A 25,189-nucleotide genomic window follows, 5' to 3' on the forward strand; every position below is an offset into this window, starting at 1 on the left:
TGAAACTGTATAACACAAAAGACAAAGACACGCTATGCAAAACAGTCTGATAACAATCACAGACTACTTACAAAGGTGCGGCCATTAGAGCAACAGCTGACTTCACCCTGTAAACCATAAAACTTAGAAACAGTGGAGTTACAACTTAAGTATGTTGAGAGAAAATAACTAACAATTCAGAGGATGTACTCAGAAAAATTATATTTAAAAACAGTAAAAGAATAACATTTACAGACAAATAAAAACTGAGAGTTTACTACCAAGAAACTTCTCTAAAGGTCATCAGTCAGATCAGATCAGGTCTCTCTTTGAGACCCCATGGACTACAGCATGCCAGGCTTCCCTGTCCATCACCAACTCCCAGCGCCTACTCAAACTCATGTCCATCACGTCGGTGATGCCATCCAACCATCTCACCCTCTGTCATCCCCTTCTCCTGCCTTCAATCTTTCTCAACATAAGGGTCTTTTCAAATGAGTCAGCTCTTCGCATCAGGTGGCCAAAGTGTTGGAGTTTCAGCTTCAGCATCAGTCCTTCCAATGAATATTCCAGACTGATTTCCTTTAGGATTGACTGGTTGGATCTTGTTGCAGTCCAAGGGACTCTCAAGAGTCTCTTCTCCAATACCACAGTCCAGAAACATCAATTCTTTAATGCTTAGTTTTCTTTATAGTCCAGCTCTCACATCCATACATGACTACTGGAAAAACCATAGTTTTGACTAGATAGACCTTTGTTGATAAAGTACTATCTCTGCTTTTTAATATGCTATCTAGGTTGGTCATAACTTTCCTTCCAAGGAGCAAGACTCTTTTAATTTCATGGCTGCAGTCACCAGCTGCAGTGATTTTGAATCCCCCCAAAATAAAGTCTCTCACTGTTTCCATTGTTTCCCCATCTATTTGTCATGAAGTGATGGGACCAGTGGCCATGATCTTAGTTTTCTGAACGTTCAGGGGTTTTTTTAATTTAAATTTATTTATTTTAATTGGAGGCTAATTACTTTACAATATTGTATTGACAGAGGGATGGTTACAGGCAGGGAGGTGGGAGGGGGGTTCAGGATTGACTGTTCAGTTTTAAGCCAAATTTTTCACTCCTCTTTCACTTTCATCAGGAGGCTCTTTAGTTCTTCTTCACTTTCTGCCCTAAGGGTGGTGTCATCTGCATATCTGAGGTTATTGATATTTCTCCCAGCCACCTTGATTCCATATTGTACTTCATCCAGCCCAGCATTTCGCATGATGTGCTCTGCATATAAGTTAAATAAGCAGGGTGACAATATACAACCTTGACATATTCCTTTCCCAATTGGAACCAGTCTGTTGTTCCCTGTCCAGTTCTAACTGTTGCTTCTTCACCTGCATACAGATTTCTTAGGTGGCAGGTCAGATGGTCTGGTATTCCATTCTCTTGAAGAATTTCCCACAGTTTGTTGTGATCCTTGCAGGCAGTCTTTGGCATAGTCAATAAAGCAAAGTAGATGTTTTTCTGAAACTCTCTTGCTTTTTTTGATGATCCAGCAGATGTTGGCAATTTGATCTCTGGTTCTTCTGCCTTTTCTAAATCCAGCTTGAACATCTGGAAGTTCTCAGTTCACATACTGTTGAAGCCTGGCTTAGAGAATTTTGAGCATTTCTTTGCTAACGTGTGAGATTGGTATAATTGTGCAGAACATTCTTTGGCATTGCCTTTCTTTAGGATTGGAATGAAAACTGACCTTTTCGAGTCCGGTGGCCACTGTTGAGTTTTCCATGCTCAACATATGCCAATACTCAATGGCATATTGAGTGCAACTCTTAACAGCACCATCTTTTAGGATTTGAAATAGCTCAACTGGAATTCCATCACCTCCACTAGCTTTGTTCGTAGTGATGCTTCCTAAGGCTCACTTGACTTCACATTCCAGGATGTGTGTCTAGTCCAGTGATCACACCATTATGGTTATCTGGATCATGAAGATCTTTTTTGTATAGTTCTTCTATGTATTCTTGCCACCTCTTCTTAATATCTTATGCTTCTGTTAGGTCCATACTGTTTCTGGCCTTTATTGTGCTCATCTTTGCATGAAATATTTCCAGTATCTCTAATTAAAGGTCATATTGTACTTCAAAAAGAAAAGAAAAGATCCAGAAAGATGACCTGAAATGCAAAAAAGATCTGAGAGCAAAGGAAACCAAAAATATATAGATAAATTCAAATACTGTCTAAATATAATAATGATAATAATTTTATTTGTGTAATTAAAAGTTTAGGACTAAAAAATGAACAATGACAATATACAAATTGATGGGCAAAGATTGGAAATAAAATGTTATACAATCCCTTGAACCTAGAGCCTATTATACAGAGTGAAGTAAGTCAGAAAAAATGAAAAACAAATATCATATATTAACACATGTATATGGAATTCAGTAAGACTGTATTGATGAATCCATTTGCAAGGCTACAATGGAGACACAGATATAGAACACAGACTTGCAGATGCAGGGTAAGGAAGGAGAGGGTGGGGCAAACGGAGAGAGTAGCCTGGAAACTTATACACTGCTATATATAAAACAGATGGCAAGTAGGAATTTCCTGTATGACTCAGGTAATTCAAACTGGGGCTTTATGGCAACCTGGAGAAGTGGGATGGGGTGGATGAGATGACATGAGATGCAGAGAACAGTGGAAAGGTTGGGTTTTAATGGGGAAAGAGATGCATTCTATATGGCTAAGACGAGGGAAGGTGGGAGGGAAGTTCAAGAGAGAGGGGACGTATATATACCTATGGCTGACTCACGTAGATGTATGGCAGAAACTGAAACGATATTATATAAAGCATTATGCTTCAATTTTATAAAAAGTTATAAAATCCTTTAAGTATTTGGAAAATGGGGTCAAGATGCCATTTAGTTTCCTTGATAATTGAAGAATGGCAAGACTCAAATTGGGAAACTCCTTAAGAGGTGGTTGCATCAATCCAGTATCAAAATAATGGTTTCCTAGACTAAGACGTGACAGTAAAAATAAAAAGAAGCAGAAAATCTCAAGATTCATTTTAGAGAGAGGAGGAATGGGAGGAACTAAGGAACTTCTAGGTCTTGGTTTGAGTCACTGGATAGATGGTGGTGTTAAATGAGGTGGAAAGGCCTGGGTCACTAGGGCAGGTGAGATAGAAAATGTCATGTCCCATTTGGCCTGGTAAATTTCAGGAAAAGGGCAATTTTATAGTTTTAGGTAGAATTCCGACCCGGGGAGATCAATGTGGTCATCATTAGCATAGAGATATATTTTTAAATTAACGAAATTGGATAAATTTACTTAGCGGAAAGAATATAAAGAAAGATTGAATGTCCTAAGGCAAGTCTTAAGGTTTGTTTGCCTTTAGAGGCCAGGTAGATTAGAAAGAACCATCAAATAGAGCTGCAGGGAACAAGTAAGAGGAAGAGAGAGTGGCGTTATCAGATCCAAGAGAGGAGAGGATTTCAAGAGTGATTTCTATGTGTTGAGACATCAAGTGTGATAGAAACAGAAGACATGACTTTGACGAGAGTTAATTTAAAGAAAATATGGTCCACTGGAGAAGGAAATGGCAAATCACTTCAGTATTCCTGCCTTGAGAACCCCATGAACAGTGTAAAAAAGCAAAAAGATAGAACACTGAAAGATGAACTCCCCAGGTCAGTAGTTGCCCAATATGTTACTGGATATCAGTGGAGAAATAACTCCAGAAAGAATGAAGAGATGGAGCCAAAGCAAAAACAACACCCATTTGTGGATTTGACTGGTGATAGAAGCAAGGTCCGATGCTGTAAAGAGCAATATTGCATAAGAACCTGGAATGTTAGGTCGATGAATCAAGGCAAATTGGATGTGATCAACAAGAGATGGCAAGAGGGAATGTCAATATTTTAGGAATCAGTGAACTAACATGGACTGGAATGGGTTAATTTAACTCAGATGACCATTATAACTACTACTGTGGACAAGAATCCCTTAGAAGAAATGGAATAGCCATTATAGTCAACAAAAGAGTCCAAAATTCAGTACTTGGGTGCAGTCTCAAAACGACAGAATGATCTCTGTTCATCTCCAAGAAAACCATTCAATATCACAGTAATCCAAGTCTATGCCCCAACCAGTAATGCTGAAGAAGCTGGAGTTGAATGGTTCTATGAAGACCTACAAGATCTTCTAGAATTAACACCCAAAAAAGATGTTGTTTTCATTATAGCAGACTGGAATGCAAAAGTAGGAAGTCAAGAAACACCAGGAGTAATAGGCAAATTTGGCCTGGGAGTACAGATTGAAGCAGTTCAGTTCAGTTCAGTCGACCTCAAGAATCGCAGCACGCCAGGCGTCCCTGTCCATCACCAACTCCTGGAGTTCACTCAGATTCACGTCCATCTAGTCAGTGATGCCATCCAGCCATCTCATCCTCTGTCGTCCCCTTCTCCTCCTGCCCCCAATCTCTCCCAACATCAGATTCTTTTCCAGTGAGTCAACTCTTCACATGAGGTGGCCAAAGTACTGGAGTTTCAGCTTTAGCGTCATTCCTTTCAAAGAAATCTCAGGGCTGATCTCCTTCAGAATGGACTGGTTGGATCACCTTGCAGTCCAAGGGACTCTCAAGACTCTTCCCCAACACCACAGTTCAAAAGCATCAATTCTTTGTCACTCAGCCTTCTTCACAGTCCAACTCTCACATCCATACATGACCACTGGAAAAAGCATAGCATTGACTAGACAGACCTTAGTCAGCAAAGTAATGTCTCTGCTTTTGAATATGCTGTCTAGGTTGGTCATTACTTTTCTTCCAAGGAGTAACTGTCTTAATTTCATGGCTGCAGTCACCATCTGCAGTGATTCTGGAGCCCAAAAATACAAAGTCTGACACTGTTTCCACTGTTTCCCATCTATTTCCCATGGAGTGATGGGACTGGATGCCATGATCTTCATTTTCTGAATGTTGAGCTTTAAGCCAACTTTTTCACTCTCCTCTTTTACTTTCATCAAGAGGCTTTTTAGTTTCTCTTCACTTTCTGCCATAAGGGTGATGTCATCTGCATATCTGAGGTTATTGATATTTCTCCCAGCAATCTTGATTCCAGCTTGTGTTTCTTCCAGTCCAGCATTTTTCATGATGTACACTGTATAGAAGTTAAATAAGCAGGGTGACAATATACAGCCTTGACGTACTCCTTTTCCTATTTGGAACCAGTCTGTTGTTCCATGTCCAGTTCTAACTGTTGCTTCCTGACCAGCATACAGATTTCTCAAGAGCCAGGTCAGGATGTCTGGTATTCCTATCTCTTTCAAAATTTTCCAGTTTCTTGTGATCCACACAGTGAAAGGCTTTAGCATAGTCAATAAAGCAGAAATAGATGTTTTTCTGGAACTCTCTTGCTTTTTCCATGATCCAGCAGATGTTGGCAATTTGATCTCTGGATCCTCAGCCTTTTCTAAAACCAGCTTGAACATCTGGAAGTTCATGGTTCACATATTGCTGAAGCCTGGCTTGGAGAATTTTGAGCATTACTTTACTAGCGTGTGAGATGAGTGCAATTGTGTGGTAGTTTGAGCATTCTTTGCATTGCCTTTCTTTGGGATTAGAATGAAAACTGACCTTTTCCAGTCCTGTGGCCACTGCTGAGTTTTCCACATTTGCTGGCATATTGACTGCGGCACTTTGACAGCATCATCTTTCAGGATTTGAAATAGCTCAACTGGAACTCCATCACCTCCACTAACTTTGTTCATAGTGATGCTTTCTAAAGCCTGCTTGACTTCACATTCCAGGATGTCTGGCTCTAGGTGAGTGATCACACCATCATGATTATCCGGGTCATGAAGATCTTTTTTGTACAGTTCTTCCGTGTATTCTTGCCACCTCTTCTTAATATCTTCTGCTTCTGTTAAGTCCATACCGTTTCTGTCCTTTATCAAGCCCATCTTTGCATGAAATGTTCCCTTGGCATCTCTAATTTTCTTGAAGAGATCTCTAGTCTTTCCCATTCTGTTGTTTTCCTCTATTTCTTTGATTGATCGCTGAAGAAGGCTTTCTAATCTCTTCTTGCTATTCTTTGGAACTCTGCATTCAGATGCTTATATCTTTCCTTTTCTCCTTTCTTTTTGCCTCTCTTCTTTTCACAGCTATTTGCAAGGCCTCCCCAGACAGCCATTTTGCTTTTTTGCATTTCTTTCCATGGGGATGGTCTTGATCCCTGTCTCCTGTACAATGTCACAAACCTCATTCCACAGTTCATCAGGCACTCTATCTATCAGATCTAGGCTCTTAAATCTATTTCTCACTTCCACTGTATAATCATAAGGGATTTGATTTAGGTCATACCTGAATGGTCTAGCAGTTTTCCCTACTTTCTTCATATTAAGTCTGAATTTGGTAATAAGGAGTTCATCATCTGAGCCACAGTCAGCTCCTGGTCTTGTTTTTGTTGACTGTATAGAGCTTCTCCATCTTTGGCTGCAAAGAATATAATCAATCTGATTTCGGTGTTGAACATTTGGTGATGTCCATGTGTAGAGTCTTCTTTTGTGTTGTTAGAAGAGGGTGTTTGCTATGACCAGTGCATTTTCTTGGCAAAACTCTATTAATCTTTGCCCGGCTTCATTCCACATTCCAAGGCCAAATTTGCCTGTTACTCCAGGTGTTTCTTGACTTCCTACTCTTGCATTCCAGTCCCCTATAATGAAAAGGAAATCTTTTTTGGGTGTTAGTTCTACAAGGTCTTGTAGGTTTTCATAGAACCGTTCAACTTCAGCTTCTTCAGCGTTACTGGTTGGGGCATAGACTTGGATTACTGTGATATTGAATGGTTTGCCTTGGAAACAAACAGAGAGCATTCTGTCATTTTTGAGATTGCATCTAAGGGTGTGTGGCTGCGACCGGTGCATTAAGTGCAGCCAAGAGGAGCTACCCCACGTGCGAGGTGAGGGGCAGAAGCCAGGAGGACCCCATGCCTGATGGGTGGCGACCAAGAGGAGTTACCCCACTTCCGAGGTCAGGGGCAGTGACCAAGAGTGCTAGGCTGCGATGGCGCAGGAACGGCAGAGAGGAGCTACACCGCGTCCAAGGTCAGGGGCGGCGGCCGGGAGGAGCTACCCCGCATCCGAGGTCAGGGGCGGCCAGGAGGAGCCACCTTGTGCCCAAGGCCAGGGTCTGAGGCTGGGAGGAGCAACCCCATACCCGAGGTCAGGGGCAGCAGCCGGGAGGAGCAACCCCACATCCAAGGAGCGGTGGCCGCGCGGGCGCAGGAGGGCCTAGAGGAGCTATCCCACTTTGAAGGTCAGGAAGGGTGGCAGTGAGGAAATACCTTTCATCCAAGGTAAGGAGCAGCAGCTGCGCTTTGCTGGAGCAGCCGTAAAGAGATACCCCACGCCCAAGGTAAGAGAAACCCAAGTAAGATGGTAGGTGTTCCAAGAAGGCATCAGAGGGCAGACACACTAAAACCATACTCACAGAAAACTAGTTAATCTAATCACACTAGGACCACAGCCTTGTCTAACTCAATGAAACTAAGCCATGCCCTCGGGGCAACCCAACACAGGCGGGTCATGGTGGAGAGGTCTGACAGAATGTGGTCCACTGGAGGAGGGAATGGCAAACCACTTCAGTATTCTTGCCTTGAGAACCCCATGAACAGTATGAAAAGGCAAAATGATAGGATACTGAAAGAGGAACTCCCCCGGTCAGTAGGTACCCAACACGCTACTGGAGATCAGTGGAGAAACAACTCCAGAAAGAATGAAGGGATGGAGCCAAAGCAAAAACAGTACCCAGCTGTGGATGTGACTGGTGATAGAAGCAAGGTCTGATGCTGTAAAGAGCAATATTGCATAGGAACCTGGAATATCAGGTCCATGAATCAAGTCAAATTGGAAGTGGTCAAACAAGAGATGGCAAGAGTGAACGTTGACATTCTAGGAATCAGTGAACTAAAATGGACTGGAAAGAGTGAATTTAACTCAGATGACCATTATATCTACTACTGGGGGCAGGAATCCCTCAGGAGAAATGGAGTAGTCATCATGGTCAACAAAAGAGTCCGAAATGCTGTATTTGAAATGAAGCAGGGCAAAGGCTAATAGATTTCTGCCAAGAGAATGCACTGGTCATAGCAAACGCCCTCTTCCAACAACACTAGAAAAGACTCATGGACATCACCATATGGTCAACACCAAAATCAGATTGATTATATTCTTGGCAGCCAAAGATGGAGAGGCTGTATACAGTTAGCAAAAACAAGACCAGGAGCTGACTGTGGCTCAGATCATGAACTCCTTATTGCCAAATTCAGACTTAAATTGAAGAAAGTAGGGGAAACCACTAGACCATTCAAGTATGACCTAAATCAAATCCCTACGGTTATACTGTGGAAGTGACAAAGAGATTCAAGCTATTAGATCTGATAGACAGAGTGTCTGATGAACTATGGACATTGTAAAGAGGACAGGGAGCAATACCATCCCAAAGAAAAAGAAATGCAAAAAAGCAAAATGGTTGTCTGAGGAGACCTTACAAATAGCTGTGAAAAAAGAGAGGCAAAAAGCAAAGGAGAAAAGGAAAGATATACCCATTTGAATGCAGACTTCCAAAGAATAGCAAGGAGAGATAAGAAAGCCTTCCTCAGTGATCAGTGCAAAGAAATAGAGGAAAACAAAAGAATGGGAAAGACTAGAGAGCTCTTCAAGAAAATTAGAGATACAAAGGGAACATTTCATGCCAAAAGGACAGAAATGGTATGGACCTATCAGAAGCAGAAGATATTAAGAAGAGGTGGAAAGAATACACAGTAGAACTGTACAGTAAAGACCTTAATGACCCAGATAATCACAATGGTGTGATCACTCACCTAGAGCCAGACATCCTGGAATGTGAAGTCAAGTGCACTTTAGGAAGCATCACTATGAACAAAGCTAGTGGAGGTGATGGAATTCCAGTTGAGCTATTTCAAATCTAAAAGATGATGCTATCAAAGTGCTGCACTCAGTATGCCAGGAAATTTGGCCACTCAGCAGTGGCCACAGGACTGGAAAAGGTCAGTTTTCATTCCAATGCTGGCAATGCCAAAGAATGCTCAAACTATCGCACAACTGCACTCATCGCACATGCTAACAGAGTAATGCTCAAAATTCTCCAAGCCAGGCTTCAATAATATGTGAACCATGAACTTCCAAATGTTCCAGCTGGTTTCAGAAAAGACAGAGGAACCAGAGATCAGATTGCCAACATCCACTGGATCATTGAAAAAGCAAGAGTTCCAGGAAAACATCTACTTCTGCTTTAATGACTATGCCAAAGCCTTTGACTATGTGGATAACAACAAACTGTGGAAAATTCTGAAAGAGATCAGAATACCAGACCACCTTACTGGCCTCCTGAGGAATCTGTATGCACATCAAGAAGTGTCAGGAGCCACCTTAGGAATTACTGACAAAATGGAGGCATGCCCCCACCCCTCTCCTCATCCCGCAGGCACGGTCCTGGGATAAAGGAGTTAGGTCTTGTAATTCTGACTTGTTCTTTCCTTTCTTCAGTTGAGTTGGCTGGAAAGAATGTTAAGGTGCTTATTGTTCTTGAGAGAAGCATTAGAAAGCATAAAGCCTTCTGCATTTTTGCCCAGAAAATAATCTATAAAGTAACCATTGACATTTGTTCAAGGATCTTTACAAAGAATATTCCAGGATGAGCATGTAGGGTACAGCTTGAGGCCATGGGAAGGATTGTTATCTGAGACCTGTTTGTGAAGGGAATGTTTATGGCAAAGGAAGTTTGCTGAGCTTAGGGTTTAGAAATAATTAAGAATAGCTAGAATCCTTTTGGAGAAGGCAATGGCACCCCACTCCAGTACTCTTGCCTGGAAAACCCCATGGATGGAGGAGCCTGGTGGACTGCAGTCCATGGGGTCGCTAAGAGTCTGACACAACTGAGCGACTTCACTTTCACTTTTGAATTTTCACTCTGCACTCTCATGCATTGGAGAAGGAAATGGCAACCCACTCCAGTGTTCTTGCCTGGAGAATCCCAGGGATGGGGGAGCCTGGCGGGCTGCCATCTATGGGGTCACACAGAGTCAGACACAACTGAAGCAACTTAGCAGCAGCAGAAGCCTTTTTAGGAGATAGTGAGCTTAAGATACTAGGGGCAACAGGATTTAGAAAGATAAAAAATAAACTGAGGAATGTGGTATGCAGCCCAGACATAAGCATGAGCTACAATGTAATCACAAGTAAACATGATTCTGAGAGAATCGCTGAAGCAGGAACTCTGTTTGAAGGGCAACAAGGAGACAATAAATCTTGGTGAGGGAGAGCTGAAAATGTAAAACCTCTGACCTAATGCTTTTGTCAAAGTATAAAAGAAGACCTGACGGTTGAAATAAACATGCAATCCCGCACCTTGAGTCAGAGGCTGCATCATTCTCTACCGACACCGCTCATCCCTTCAGGCTTATTCCCTGGCTGCTGGAGCTGGTCTCCTGCAAGGAAGCAACAGTTAGAATTGGACATGGAACAACAGATTGGCTCCAAATAGGAAAAGGAGTATGTCAAGGCTGTATATTGTCACCTGGCTAATTTAACTTCTATGCCGAGTACATCATGAGACATGCTGGGCTGGAGGAAGCACAAGCTGGAATCAAGATTGCTGGGAGAAATATCAATAACCTCAGATATGCAGATGACACCACCCTTAGGGCAGAAAGTGAAGAAGAACTAAAGAGCTTCTAGATGAAAATGAAAGTGGAGAGTGAAAAAGTTGGCTTAAAGCTCAGCATTCAGAAAACAAAGATCATGGCATCTGGTCCCATCACTTCATGGTAAATAGATGGAGAAACAGTGGAAACAGTGAGAGATTTTATTTTTCTGGGCTCCAAAATCACTGCAGATGGTGACTGTACCCATGAAATTAAAAGACAGTTACTCCTACAAGGAAAGTTATGACCAACCAAGACAGCATATTAAAAAGCAGAGACATTACTTTGCCAACAAAGGTCCATCTAATCAAGGTTATGGTTTTTCCAGTGGTCATGTATGGATGTGAGAGCTGGACTGTAACAAAACTGAGCATGAAAGAATTGATGGTTGTGAACTGCAGTGTTGGAGAAGACTCCTGAGAGTCCCTTGGACTGCAGGGAGATCCAACCAGTCCATCCCAAAGGAGATCAGTCTTGGGTGTTCATTGGAAGGACTGATGTTGAAGTTGAAACTCCAATACTTTGGCCACCTGATGTGAAGAGCTAACTCATTGAAAATACCCTGATGCTGGGAAAGATGGAGGGCAGGAGAAGAAGGGACGACAGAGGATGAGATGGTTGGATGGCATCACTGAGTCAATGGACATGAGTTTGAGTAAACTCTGGGAGTTTGTGGTGGACAGAGAGATCTGGTGTGCTGTGATTCATGGGGTCACAAGGAGTCAGACACAACTGAGTGACTGAACTGAACTGAATTTAAAGAAGTGTCGTGAATGGTGGAACTGAGTGGGAGAGAAAGAAGCAGAGGAGTATGTACGAAGTGAAGCATAGAGATAGAATAATACCTACATAGAAAAGTGAGGTCAGTGAAAAAGTTATGTTTCGGTGTTTGTTTGTTTGTTTGTTTGAAGATTTGGCATTATCTGACTGTGTTATGTATAGTTTAGGAATGCTTCAACAGAGAAGGTGAGGTTTCTGATGCTGGAGAGAAACTTAATCACCAAAGAGATGTTATCTTTGAGAGAACGAGATGAGATGCAGAGAACAGCAGAAAGGTTGGCTTTTAATGGGAAACGAGATGCATCCTATATGGCTAAGATGAGGGAAGAAAATGTATTTACGTTTTCAGGTCTAGATGTAGGAAGATGAAGGGGTTCAATTTCCTCAGTATAGCCTGAGGCAACATGGATCACCCGGGAGTGAGGAAGAAGGAGCCACAAGCAGTAGAGAGGAAATGTATCAAACAGTATCCCCTTCCTCTACATCACTGTGTGTACACACTTAGTCGTGTTCGACTATCACTTATTTCCTTTGTGGAGCTATAACAATCTTTAAGAATCTTGTTTATTTTCCCATTTCAGTTCAGTTCAGTTCAGTTCAGTCGCTCAGTTGTGTCTGACTCTTTGCAACCCCATGAATTGCAGCATGCCTGGCCTCCCTGTCCATCACCAACTCCTGGAGTTCACTCAAACTTATGTCCTTCGAGTCGCTGATGCCATCCAGCCATCTCATCCTCCATCGTCCCCTTCTCCTCCTGCCCCCAATCCCTCCCAGCATCAGAGTCTTTTCCAATGAGTCAACTCTTTACATGAGGTGGCCAAAGTACTGGAGTTTCAGCTTTAGCATCATTCCTTCCAAAGAACACCCAGGGCTGATCTCCTTTTGAATGGACTGGTTGGATCTCCCTGCAGTCCAAGGGACTCTCAAGAGTCTTCTCCAACACCAGTTTAAAAACATCAGTTCTTAAGTGCTCAGCTTTCTTCACAGTCCAACTCTCACATGCATACATGACCACTGGAAAAATCATTTACTCATTTACTATCTGTCTCCTCTACTAAAATGGAAGCTCCAAAAGGAGCAGTAACCAGGTCTGCCATGCTTAAATAATCTAGTGCTTAGCAGTGTCCCAGCACATAGTACATCCTGAAAAAAAATATTAGCTGGAACTAGAATGAATAAACATATTAGCATATTCAGTGCTCAGTGATTATTAGAGAATTAAAAACACCTAAGTGGAGGCTGTACGGAGACCGTTGCTGAATCACCTACAGCAACACCTTCACTCCCAGCCTATTCTCAGCCCCACTACCAGCTCCACTTGGGTTTCAGGGCCAGTCAAGACCCTTTTGTGATCCAACTGCTTTCAGCACCTAACACAGAGCCCACGCACAGCCTGACACCTGGCACTCAACAATTCCTGCCTCCTACTCTCCCTGGCTGGAACCTGAAAAGTGGCAGAGCCTTGAGGAAAATTCTGACAATCTCCAACATCACCAAAAAATTATTTTTTTGCCCTTTCCATTATAAGCAGATGGAATTTAAGATGATCTTGACTGTCTATTGTTCTTAAGTAAATTATGCTGGGATCAAGAGATACTTCAGAAGAGGGAAAAAAAATGTAGCAATGACATTTTAAGCCTCTTTATTTAGAAATTGGACTGGCTTGATCTTTATGCTCCCATCAGCATCCCAAAGGAGGAAAGGGAGCTATAATTTGATGTCATGACAGGCCCATGATTTCTGTTTCAGGGATGGTAATAAAAGGGGTCATGACACCCCTTCCCAATCTTACCATCCCCACCACTACCAATCTCAGGTCCTGACAATGCTCATAAGGCTTGACTGTGAGCTGTGAGCAATCCCTCTGGATTTGCTTTCCAAGTTCACACATCTGAAAATTCCACTTTCAACAGAAGCCTACAGAGAGGCTTCTGAATAGTGATGATTATTCAATGCTAAATTGGAAAAGAAATAAAAGTGCAGCAAGAAACTTCTAACAATCTCTTGGATTCCTGAAAATTCTATCTTATTATTGTTTTTAAAAATGAAAGTTAAAATGTTAGTTCCTCAGTCGTGTCTGACAGTCTGTAACCCCATGTACTGTAGCCCGTCATGCTCCTCCATCCATGGAATTCTCAAGGCAAGAATACTGGAGTGGGAGGACTTCCCTGGTGGTCCAGTGGCTAAGACAATGCAGGGGCCCTGGGTTCGATCCCTGGTCAGGGAACTAGATCCCACATGCTTCAACGAAGACCTGGTGCAGTCAAATAAATAAAGATAGAATACTGGAGTGGGTAGCCATTCCCTTCTCCAGGGGATCTTCCTGATCCAGAGATCAAACCCAAGTCTCTTGCATTGCAGGTGGATTCTTTACCATCTGAACCATCAAGGAAGCCCCATTGTCTTTAGAGAACTAAATAATTAGACTTAACCTTGGGAAGGGAAGAATTTTATTTTTGTTTGATTTGCAAACAGTGATACACAAGACCACAAATATATTCACACACACACACACACACACACACACACACACACACACACATACACACACACCTCCTTAGACCCCTGCAAGGTTAGGAGCAAGCATAGGAGTTAGCTTTGACTAGTATACTTTCTCCATCAACAGGAATGAAAGAAGACTCTTATACATGTGGCATGCAAAAGATACTGCATGCCACACACCATGTGGATTCCATTCTCTCATCACTCTCTCCCTTAAGCATGCAGTAGACACTCCTTACTCCCCACCAACCTGCTTATACTTCAAGTCTCACTTCTTCCATGAAGTCCTCTCCAAATTTTCCAGCACTTCTCTGAGCTTCTACCTTACTGATCCTAGCCATGGAGTATATATTGCCTCTTTTCCACCTTCCTCTTTTCTTTTAAATGGAAACATAGTTAATTTACTTTGTTAAACTAATGTTGTGTTAGTTTCAAGTATACAGTAAAGTGATTCAGTTACATATTTTTATATCTACCCAAATAGAACAGGGTAAATTTTACATAGTGTATTCCCTCAGTACCACCAAGGTACTGGACACAACTGTGGATGCTCAGTAAGAAGTCAAGGCATATTTTCTCACTAGTCATATGATCAAATGGGTGTATATAGATGGATAATCACACAATAGCATAATAATAACAACAACAAGAGATACTATATTTGAGCATTAATACGGATTAGGTACCATGCTATGAAGTTTCTATGTATCATCTAATTTAAATTTATCAACAACTCTATGAAGCGTGTTCTATTTTTATCCTCACCTTACATATTGAGAAAGGGCTTCCCTGGTGGCTCAGATGTTAAAGAATCTGCCTGCAACACAGGAGACCCAGGTTCAATCCCTGGGTCAGAAAGATTCTCTGGAGGAGAAAAGGGCAACCCACTCCAGTATTCTTGCCTGGAGAATCCCATGGACCAAGGAGCCTGGCAGGCTACAGTCCATGGAGTTGCAAAGAGTTAGACAGGACTGAGCAACTAACACTTTACCCTTAACCAAAGCTTCTCTGTGGCGAAGCAGAGCCATTTGAATGCTATCCAGGCTGCCAAGAAGCAGACAGTAACACAGACGGTGACACAGGCAGTCCAATCAGGACAAACACCTCAACTGAAACCAAATTACCTTCCACATGATCCAGAGAGGGGATGTATACCCACCCCTGTCTCCATCTGGCCTTGCATGGCAGCCTCTGCCTGCCCTGGGTTGGGAAGGAAGGGAAGCAGCTAATCGCATCAGGGCCTCTAATCCAGTCACAATCTAATCAAGCTTGGGGCTGTCGGCAGCAATGCAGTTTTCAAAAGACACTTTGCTCTTCTGAGTTGTCACTGCCAGGGCTGCCCACATCAATCTCTCTGGAGCCAGAAGCTACCATACTCGTGTGCCCGTTAGACCTGGGACTAGCAAAAATGCCAGCATTCCAGACACACCACACCAGATCAGAGCTGTCCCCAGATGTTTCATCCAGAGGAAAACTGGGTGTAGATCCCTCAGGGGAGAGCCCGACTAGAGGTGCAAACAGCTCTCTTCTGCTTCCAGAAAATACATATCTTGCTTTCTTTCTGATTATTAAAATGAATGGTCATGCACTCTGGGACTGACAAAATGTTTCCCAATAAAAAGGCAGAAACAACACTGAGGAGAGTGTCTTCCTTTAAAATGAACTGGGACAATACAGTAACTTACCTTCCCAGGCTCCAGTCTCCCCTCTCTCCATTCCATCCTTCAAAAAATAAATTCATATGCCCCCTCCCTCTTGAACCTCTCTCCCATTTATGGTTGATATATGCTGATGCTTAGCAGAAACCAACAAAATTCTGTGAGCAATTATCCTTCAACTTAAAAATAAGTAAATAAATTCATTTTGGGACTTCCCTGGTGGTCCAGGGGTTAAGAATCCACCTTACAATGCATGGGATGCAAGTTTGACTCCTGGCCAAGGAACTAAGATCCTACATGCCTCAGGGCAACTGAGTCCTCCAGCCCCAACTACTAAATCCCATATGCTCTGTCAAATACTGATTCCTCATGACACAACCAGAGAGTCTGTGCACTGAAAGGAAAAGATCCTGCATGCCACAACTAAGACACAACACAGCCAAATAAATTATAAAATAAATAAGTAAAGTTGTTAAGAAAATAAATAAAATCACTTGTCTAACAAATCTGCTTGAGCATACAATCTGTGGACCACCGAGGAACAAGATGATTAAGACCTGGTCCCTGGAAAACAAATATGGAGTTACTGAGGGGGTCACATCACTCTCCTGCACAAAAACCCACCCCACATTCTCCCTAATTGCAGCAGTCAAGTGTTCTTTTCACCAGTATCCCTGCTCTCTTCCTTCCAGATCCAGAGTGGCACTGCCCCTCCCTTCTCTCCTCCTCATGACCACATAATTTATCTTGATCAACAAAATATATGTGAAAGTGACACGTTACTTTTGGATGGAAGCCTTTAAGTGAAAACAAATTTCCATGTTCACTTCCTCATACTGTAGCAAATTATAACATTCTACATGGTAGAAACTCCATCAGTATGAGCCTGGATCGAGGAGGACAAGGAAGCAATTTCCCTGCAGATCTGAGATGGTCTTGTAGCATGAGTTAAAGCTAAGCTTTGTTAATTTAAGCCTCTGAGATTCAAGTTTGTTCCTGCAGCATAATAGCTCTTTCAAACTCCTTAGGCTGGCATCCACGGCCTTCCCATGGATCAGAGTACCTACACTTCTAGACTTTTGTTTCATAATACTTATGAATCTACACTCTTAGCCTACTTACTGTCTTCCTCACATATCCAGCACCATCTGACAAGCAGACCTTTTCTCAAGCTAGTCCTCTTGCCCGAAATGCCATCTTACTATCTACAATTAGCCTTATAAAATCCAGTTTATTTACTTCCTTTCCCAAGAGTCTTCCTTGGTGACATAAGTTAGAAGTAAGTCATCCCATGAATTTCAATAGCCCTTTACATATTCCTTTCATGGGTATTTCCCTTGCAGGATTTTCTAGAATATTTGGTTATTTATTGTCTGTGTCCCTGCTGAATTGACTGTGAACTCTTTGAGAACAGGGATTTGGGTCTCATTGGTCTTTGTGACCCTCACTTTGAATGCCCTACACATCCTAGTCAATGAGCATCATTTGCACAGGCTGGAACACTCCCTAAACTAGTTGTCATAATTCATTTGGTCTCATTGTATATGAAAAATATAATGAGCTCTCACAGTCACACTATAACTCGAAGCCACTGCTAAATTCAACCTTTCAGTATTTATCACCTAGAGGTAGACATCCTAGAATGTGAAGTCAAGTGGGCCTTAAGGAAGCATCACTATGAACAAAGCTAGTGGAGGTGATGGAATTACAGCTCAGCTATTTCAAAACTTCAAAGATGACGCTGTTAAAGTGCTGCATTCAATATTCCAGCAAATTTGGAAAACTCAGCAATAGCCACAGGACTGGAAAAGGTCAGCTTTCATTCCAACCCCAAAGAAGGACAATGCCAAAGAATGTTCAAACTACCGCACAATTATACTCATCTCACACGCTAACAAAGTAATGCTCAAAATTCTCCAAGGCAGATTTCAACAGCACATGAACCATGAACTTCCAGATGTTCAAGCTGGATTTAGAAAATGCAGAGGAACCAGAAATCAAATTGCCAGTATCCATTGGATCATAGAAAAAGCAAGAGAGTTCCAGAAAAACATTTGCTTAATTGATTACACTAAAGCCTTTGACTGTGTAGATTATAATAAACTGTAGAAAATTCTTCAAGAGATGGGAATGCCAGACCACCTGACCTGCCTCTTGAGAAACCTATATGCAGGTCAGGAAGCAACAGTTAGAACTGGACTTGGAACAACAGACTGGGAAAGGAGTAGATCAAGGCTGTATATTGTCACCTTCCTTATTTAACTTTTATGCAGAGTACATCATGAGAAATGCCAGGCTGGATGAAGCACAATCTGGAATCAAGATTGCTGGGAGAAATACCAATAACCTCAGATATGCAGATGACAACACCCTTATGGCAGAAAGTGAAGAGGAACTAAAGATTCTCTTGATGAAAGTGAAAGAGGAGAGTGAAAAAGTTGGCTTAAAACTCAACATTCAGAAAACTAAGATCATGGCATCCAGTCCCATCACTTCACGGTAAATAGATGGGGAGACAATGGAAACAGTGAGAGACTTGATTTTTTTGGTTTGCAAAGTCACTGCAGATGGTGACTGCAGCCATGAATTAAAAGATGGTTACTCCTTGGAAGAAAAGCTATGACCATCCTAGATAGCATATTTAAAAGCAAAGACATTACTTTTCCAACAAAGGTCCATCTAATCAAAGCTATGGTTTTTCCAGTAGTCACGTATGGATGTAAGAGTTGGACTACAAAGAAAGCTGAAGAATTGATGTTTTGAACTGTGATGTTGGAGAAGACCCTTGAGAGTCCCTTGGACTTCAAGGAGATCAAATAAATCAATCCTAAAGGAAATAAATCCTGAATATTTATTGGAAGGACTGATGCTGAAGCTGAAACTCTAATACGTTGGCCACCTGATGCGAAGAACTCACTCATTAGAAAAAAACCCTGATGCTGGGAAAGATTGAAGGCAGGAAGAGAAGGGGATGACAGAGGATGAGATGGTTGGATGGCATCACCGACTCAATGGACATGAGTTTGAGCAAGCTCCGGGAGCTGGTGATGGACAGGGAAGCCTGGCATGCTGCATTCCATGGGGTCACAAAGAGTCTGACACAACTGAGCGACTGAACTGAACCAAATATTTGTCTCAAATTTCTATCTTCTGGCTCATGTTTTTAACCCTCTTCGTTTTCTGTTTGCCTCTATCCTTGACAGTAGTAGTTGCTTTCTTTCAGAGGCCATTGTTCACCAAGATACTGAGCTGTTATTCCACGAGTGATGGCTTCTAATGGGTTGAGGTACAGGCCCTGAGCAGTTCTCCAGCTAACTAGCTCCCTCTGCCTGCAGCTCCCAGCGCAACACAGACTCAGCCTCTGCAACATTGTCATTTGCTACACACCATGCACCTCCAGGTTGCTTGAGAATAGCTGAAACTGTAAGCAGGTAATACTATCATTCCTAGCTTGTAGATTTCTTATGAGGGTTGAATACAAGCCTACAGCCTGGACAATGCTTAGTATACAACAGGCACGGTTGTGTTACAAGATAGCCTCGGTGAGGTCACACATAGACAGTCACAGGTGCCCTAACACAGCAGCCATGGTGAGACATAAGGGATGATCAGTAAGGCCTCTTCTTCTCACAATGCCCCACCAGCCTTGGTTGGCATCATCTCTATCTGTCTCTCACACACAATCTCCTCCACTCCCTGTATTATATCTGAAATTCTAACACTAGAATTTCTATCATTTATGTTTGAAAATATTATATCTGTCCAAAAAAGACTCTGAGGAAAACTAAAATAACTTTATATGACAAGGTAAGCCTTCCCCATATAACATCTTACAGATGATTCTATAACCAGCGGTCAATCCAGGGAATGGGCCATAGGATCAGACACAGTCTCCCATTGTTGGAGCAATGGGGAGAAAGAGGCTCAGAAGTATAGAAAGAAAATCATTTTTCTTCAGAGCTAAAAGGATCTTGGAAGTCATTTAGGCCAACTGCTCCCCATATATATGAGGACACTGAGTTCTAAGGTTGTAGAATGACTTGCTCATAGTCTCAGACCCTTAACAAGAGTACTGGTTTACCATCCCAGGCCTCCTGACCCTGTTTGCTCTTTTGTCTACACCGGGCATCTCCTGGAGACCAAAGATGGAAGTACCATTTTGCTGGGCCCCACCCTTCACCACCACCCTTACCTCCTTTTCACCCCTGCCCTGGGTGTCCTCATTCTGCAGAAGTTCACCCGCCCACATAGCAATCGCCTTTCCTATACGCCCACCATTGACAGAAAATTCCAGTGATTTTTTTTTTTTAAGTTGATGGGGAGGGAAGGAAAGAACCAAAAAAAGAAAAAAATCCCACACATATAAAGCCCTAACAGGCCCCCAGGGAAACATACAGCTGCTCTAGCTTTCTGATTTGAGATGTTAGCAGTGACTCCAGAAATTCAGCTTCTAACAGCAGCAATGGAAGTCTTGGCTGCTCAGCCTCCCACATCTGCTCCCAAGCTCCAGAAGGGGGATAGGAGCCCTGCCTGGAAGGCCTCTGAGCAGATGCAGCTCTGTTCCCGGAAGATGACTATATTGGGATAATTATGACTGATGAGGGGGTAGGGGAAGCCTCCTTGCTGATGATAATTAGCCAGGATAAATAAACTGAGCCCTGCTCGGAGGTCCGGGAGAACATGAAATATTAATATTAATGGGTAGTGGGGAATTCCCAACTGTCTAGTGGTTAGGACTCTGCACTTCCACTGCAGAGGGTACAGGTTCGATCCCTAGTCAGAACTAATAAGATCCCACATGCTGTGTCACCACAGCAATAAATATATAAATTAAAAAAGTTTTTAATTGATGTTAATGGCCATAGGTCACAAATCACCTACTGACTGTAGGCACTTCACAAAACTTCTTTTGGTAAATCTTCCTTGTAAGCCTCCAAGTGTAGGTCTTATGATCTCCATTTTACATTTAAAAAAGCCTAAAGTTCAGGAAATACTAAAGCAATATGCCCAAGGTCACACAAGCAGTAGGTAGCAACTTCAGGGGTCAAACATGAGTCTGACCGGCAGGCGATGCTGTATTTTTTTCACGTCACACACATACACACGATGCCACTGGTGATCCAACAGTGAGGGTCCTTTAACGGATAGGAATCCAGCTCCTGCCCTGTGACAGACACCAAAATAACCCTGAGCATCCAGAGACAAGTAAGACACCCTCCCTCACCTAGAGGCTCACAGTCAAGAGGAAAAACAAAAAGAGACATCAACAGTAATTACACCACCAAGTGGGAAATGCCTTTGCAGACCTGGGTAGTCACTTGCATAATTTTTTAGTTTCTTTTCCAGTGTCCTCTGAAACATAATGGGTCATATACCACCATGGATAAATAATAAAATACTTTGAGATAAAGGGAGAAAGATGTAATAAATGGAGGAGAGAAAGAAGAAAAAAGGGAATTATATATCTCTGTGTTAGAATTATTGTTGTTTAATAGCTAAGTTGTGTCTAATTCTTTTCAACCCCGTGAACTGTAGCCTGCCAGGCTCCTCTGTCCATGGGACTTCCCAGACAAGAATACTGGAGTGGATTACCATTTCCTTTTCCAGAGGATCTTCCAATCCGGGGATTGAACCTGCATCTCTTGCATAGGCAGGCAGATTCTTTATCAATGAGTCACCAGGGAAACCCAAGGAATCCACAAACTAAGCTAAGAAAATAGAATAGGGCACTTGTCACGGTCACGCAGGTCCTGAGCATGTTGGCAACTGGCGACTAGTGCCTCGTTCCATGGATAAAATCATTCATAGAGGATAAGAGATCACTCAGGTCAGACATCCACCTCACTTATTTGACAAGAGACTCTCATCTCATATCTTCCTGCCATTGGTCTTAAAAGGTTATCAGGACTCCCCTCTGCAATCATCTTTCCCCTGAAAAGTAAGACTGGAAGGAAAGCAATTCCATCCTCATACCAGCTAGTTCCTACAATGATCTAAAGAGGTTGGATGATTGTCTGCAAGATGGGATAAAAAGCTTCCTACACTGAGTAAATCAGAGAATTAAATAGTCGATAAGGCCCCATTCCATTCCAAGGTCTTCTGCTATTTGAGGTGATCCCAGACAAAGAAAAGGATGAAAAGAAATCCAACTAAGGCTTTGAGATTATTGGAGGGTGACAGAGCACCGAAAAGGAGAAGGTAAAGAATGTCCTAGGCCATTTTCATTTGTGAGTCTATTTAGTGAGAACAGTTATTCACCAGGCAGCAGCAGTTCTTAGGATCAGCAGTCAGCACAGACCAGAAATCGTCACCCTCAAGACACATACATCTTAGAGGGAGGAGACAGACAATAGGCACATAAACAAAGAAATGTAATAAGGTAACTTCAGGCACCAGTAAATTCTAAGAAGAAAATGATAGGATAATGGGATGTAGAGGTATTGTGAAGCTGCCTAACTAGAAAGCTCCAGTAAAGGCTTTCTGAGAGGTGACATTCAAGTTGGATTATGACTAAGAAAGAGGTAGCTGATGAGAAAGAGAAAGCTTTAAAAAGACCTGCGGGAAGAACTTTGCTCAGTGATAAGAGTAAGGTTGATATGTTCAAAACCATTGCTGCTGGATCTAGGGAACAAAAGGAAACATGGAGACAGAACCAGGTGGGGGTTAGATAATACTCAAAAAAGGTCTTACAGGTCAAAATAGAGGGTTTTATTTTATTCCCATTACAATAACAAGTCATTGGAGATATTTAAGCAGCAGAGTGACATGACCTGATTCATGTTTGGAGGGAAAGAATGGAAGCAGAAGACCAAGTGGGGGAATTCCCTTGTGGTCCAGTGGCTAAGACTCCGCACAACGAGTGCCAGGGGCCTGGGTTCAATCCCTGCTCAGGGAGCTAGACCCTACAGACAACTAAAAGATCCTTAATGCCATGACTAAGACCTGGGACCTCCAAACAAATAAATACTTTTTAAAAACCAACCTTATAAAAAATATTATGAGTGGGACTCTGTACACTAAAAAAAATCATCTCCAATGCTAAGGCAAAGTTTATCCCATAAATATAAGGAGAGTCCAATACTAAGAAATCTATGAATATTGAATATACCATATCAAAAATTATATGTAACAAAGCATATGATTATTTCAATAAGTGTGACAACATTTTAAGATGCGAGACTAGATGGGTTGTTTTGCAATATGATAAAGAGATACTATTTTTGACTGACATCATATTTGTGTATAAAGTACTAGAGGCCTAAGACAAAGATGCCCACCATTTCTATTATGATTTATTATATTGTTTATAAAGTTCTAGGTGGCTCAGCTGGTAAAGAATCTGCCTTCAGTGTGGGAGACCTGTGTTCAATCCCAGGGTTGGGAAGATTCCCTAGCGAAGGAAACAGCTACGCACTCTAGTGTTCTGGCCTGGAGAATTCCATTGACAAAGGAGCCTAGCAGGCTATAGTCCATGGCGTTGCAAAGAGTCAGACATGACCGAGCGACTTTCACTTTCAGACTTCGATAAGACACGAAACATAACAAGAAGCATGTATTTAAACAGCAGTAAATTATCATTATTGATAGAGAGTATGATTTATTTTCCTGCTAAGAATGTAACGCCTGGCATGAGCCTACTGTGTGCCAGGTGTTTCTGGTATTTTATCTCATCAAATTCCAAACACATTAGGAGTGACATTTTTCTTCTCATCTGATAGATGAGGATAGTAACCTTCCCAGCTATTAAGCTGAGATTTGAGCATAAGTTTGTGATTACAGTCTATGTTCTTACACCATGTTGCCAAAACAGAAGATAAAGTGAGACACTACCAGCACTTCCTCTTTCCTGAGGCTTCAGAGCTCTGAAGATTTCAGCCTCCCTTGGGGATCAAAGCAGGAGCTAAAGCTCAACAGCCTCTCAGAAGTCCCAGTGGCAGAGGAAGGAGGAAGGCAATATAGCAGGCAGCTGCTTCCTTCCCTGTATCCCATGGGCCATTCCAACTGGAAAGAGGCCCCAGAGCCTCAGCTGCTCAGCACAAATAATACTGAGGAATTCTGCATTCAGCCCTTCCAGAGAATATTTAAATTTTCAAAGAAGAAGGTGAAAACACCCAGATGAATCTATAATTGCTAGAATTGTATGAATAGTATTTTAACTGTTGGAGGGGTAGGTCTTTGGAGTTTCTCCTGCCTCCTCCAAGCTGCTGCCACATTCATTTTCCCTTATGCTAGAAGAAGCTAGAACCCTGGCCTCCACATCTGGAAGTGTGCTGACCTGCCCAGAAGTCATGTGTTGCTGCACAAGGTGACTTGAAGAAAAAGGCCAGGCTTTTGAGGTCTGACTGCACATCCTGATTGATCTCTTTGGATACAAAGGACTCAACCTCACATTGAAGGATGTCAAAACTTGACCCAAACCAAGGAGCTGTGCTGCCTAAAGCTCCAAGTTCCTTCCAGGATCGCAAACTTTCTCTTTCCATTCCAGATGATATTGGAGAAAAGTATTTCTTATCATTTTTAAATGAAATCCTCAGTTGAAAGAAGTGAGGCCTATGGATACTCCAAGATAGACTGAACTGCTATCTTTACATTTTCCTCATTATTTTTGAGATGCAAGTGGTGTCATGGGCAACAGGCAGTTCAGCAGCTACCTCACATCTGCCTGAGCCCACAGTTGGCAAGCCCAAACTCACCTCTTCTCAGTTGCCAGGCACTTTGAGGCTTTTCATTTGCCTTTGGATGTTTTCTTTCATTCCACCCTGAACAACACAGAAGCCACCTGCAAGCGACTGCTTCAACCTGGCCCTTCTCCCATCTCAGCCCTCCAGCATGGAGCAGGTGTAAAGCTTGGATACGATAGAAAGGAGTGGCATGCATGGAGAGGCCATAAGGAGGGAAGGAAAAGGGGGAAGAAAGGCCAAGAGAGTGCCAACAGAAGACTGAATCCACAGGGTGGCAGCACGTGGCATCGGCTCTGTCTCAGAAACAGGAATCGTAGGAGCAGTTTCTCTGTCATCGCCTGAAGCACCTGTCATGGTACCATGAGAAGCTAGCTATCCCAATTGTCTCAACTCACATTCAAATCAGGCAGTTGAGCTCTGATGAATGTAGTATTTTCCTGCCTTGGAACCTCAGGAAATCTGCCCGTAAGGAGGCCTCCCATTTCCTCCTAGGAAGACATGGCCAGCAGCACCTAGCAGCGCCTAACTGTATTCTTCATCTCAGGACCCTGGACAGCTCCCTGCAGCCCCTGCAGCCATGGCAGTCCATTCCTTTCAGAGATTTCTAAAAAAAACTCAGGGTTTGCCTCTCTTGAATTCTAGTCACATAAAAAAACAGAGACAGACTTTAAAAAATAAATTTGCGACCACCTAATCCACAAGCATTCTGCAGAACACCAAGTCTATTTGAACATGGCTCCCACGTCCCCCTCAAGGTGCCCTGTTTATCATTTATGACAAGATGTTTATTAACAGCGGAGCAGTAAACAGTGAGTGAACTTCTGAAAACAGGGCTATAAAATACTGTAAATCACAACTCTGCACAAAG

The sequence above is a fragment of the Capricornis sumatraensis genome, chromosome 2 (genome assembly GCF_032405125.1).
Source record: "Capricornis sumatraensis isolate serow.1 chromosome 2, serow.2, whole genome shotgun sequence".
NCBI lineage: Eukaryota > Metazoa > Chordata > Mammalia > Artiodactyla > Bovidae > Capricornis > Capricornis sumatraensis.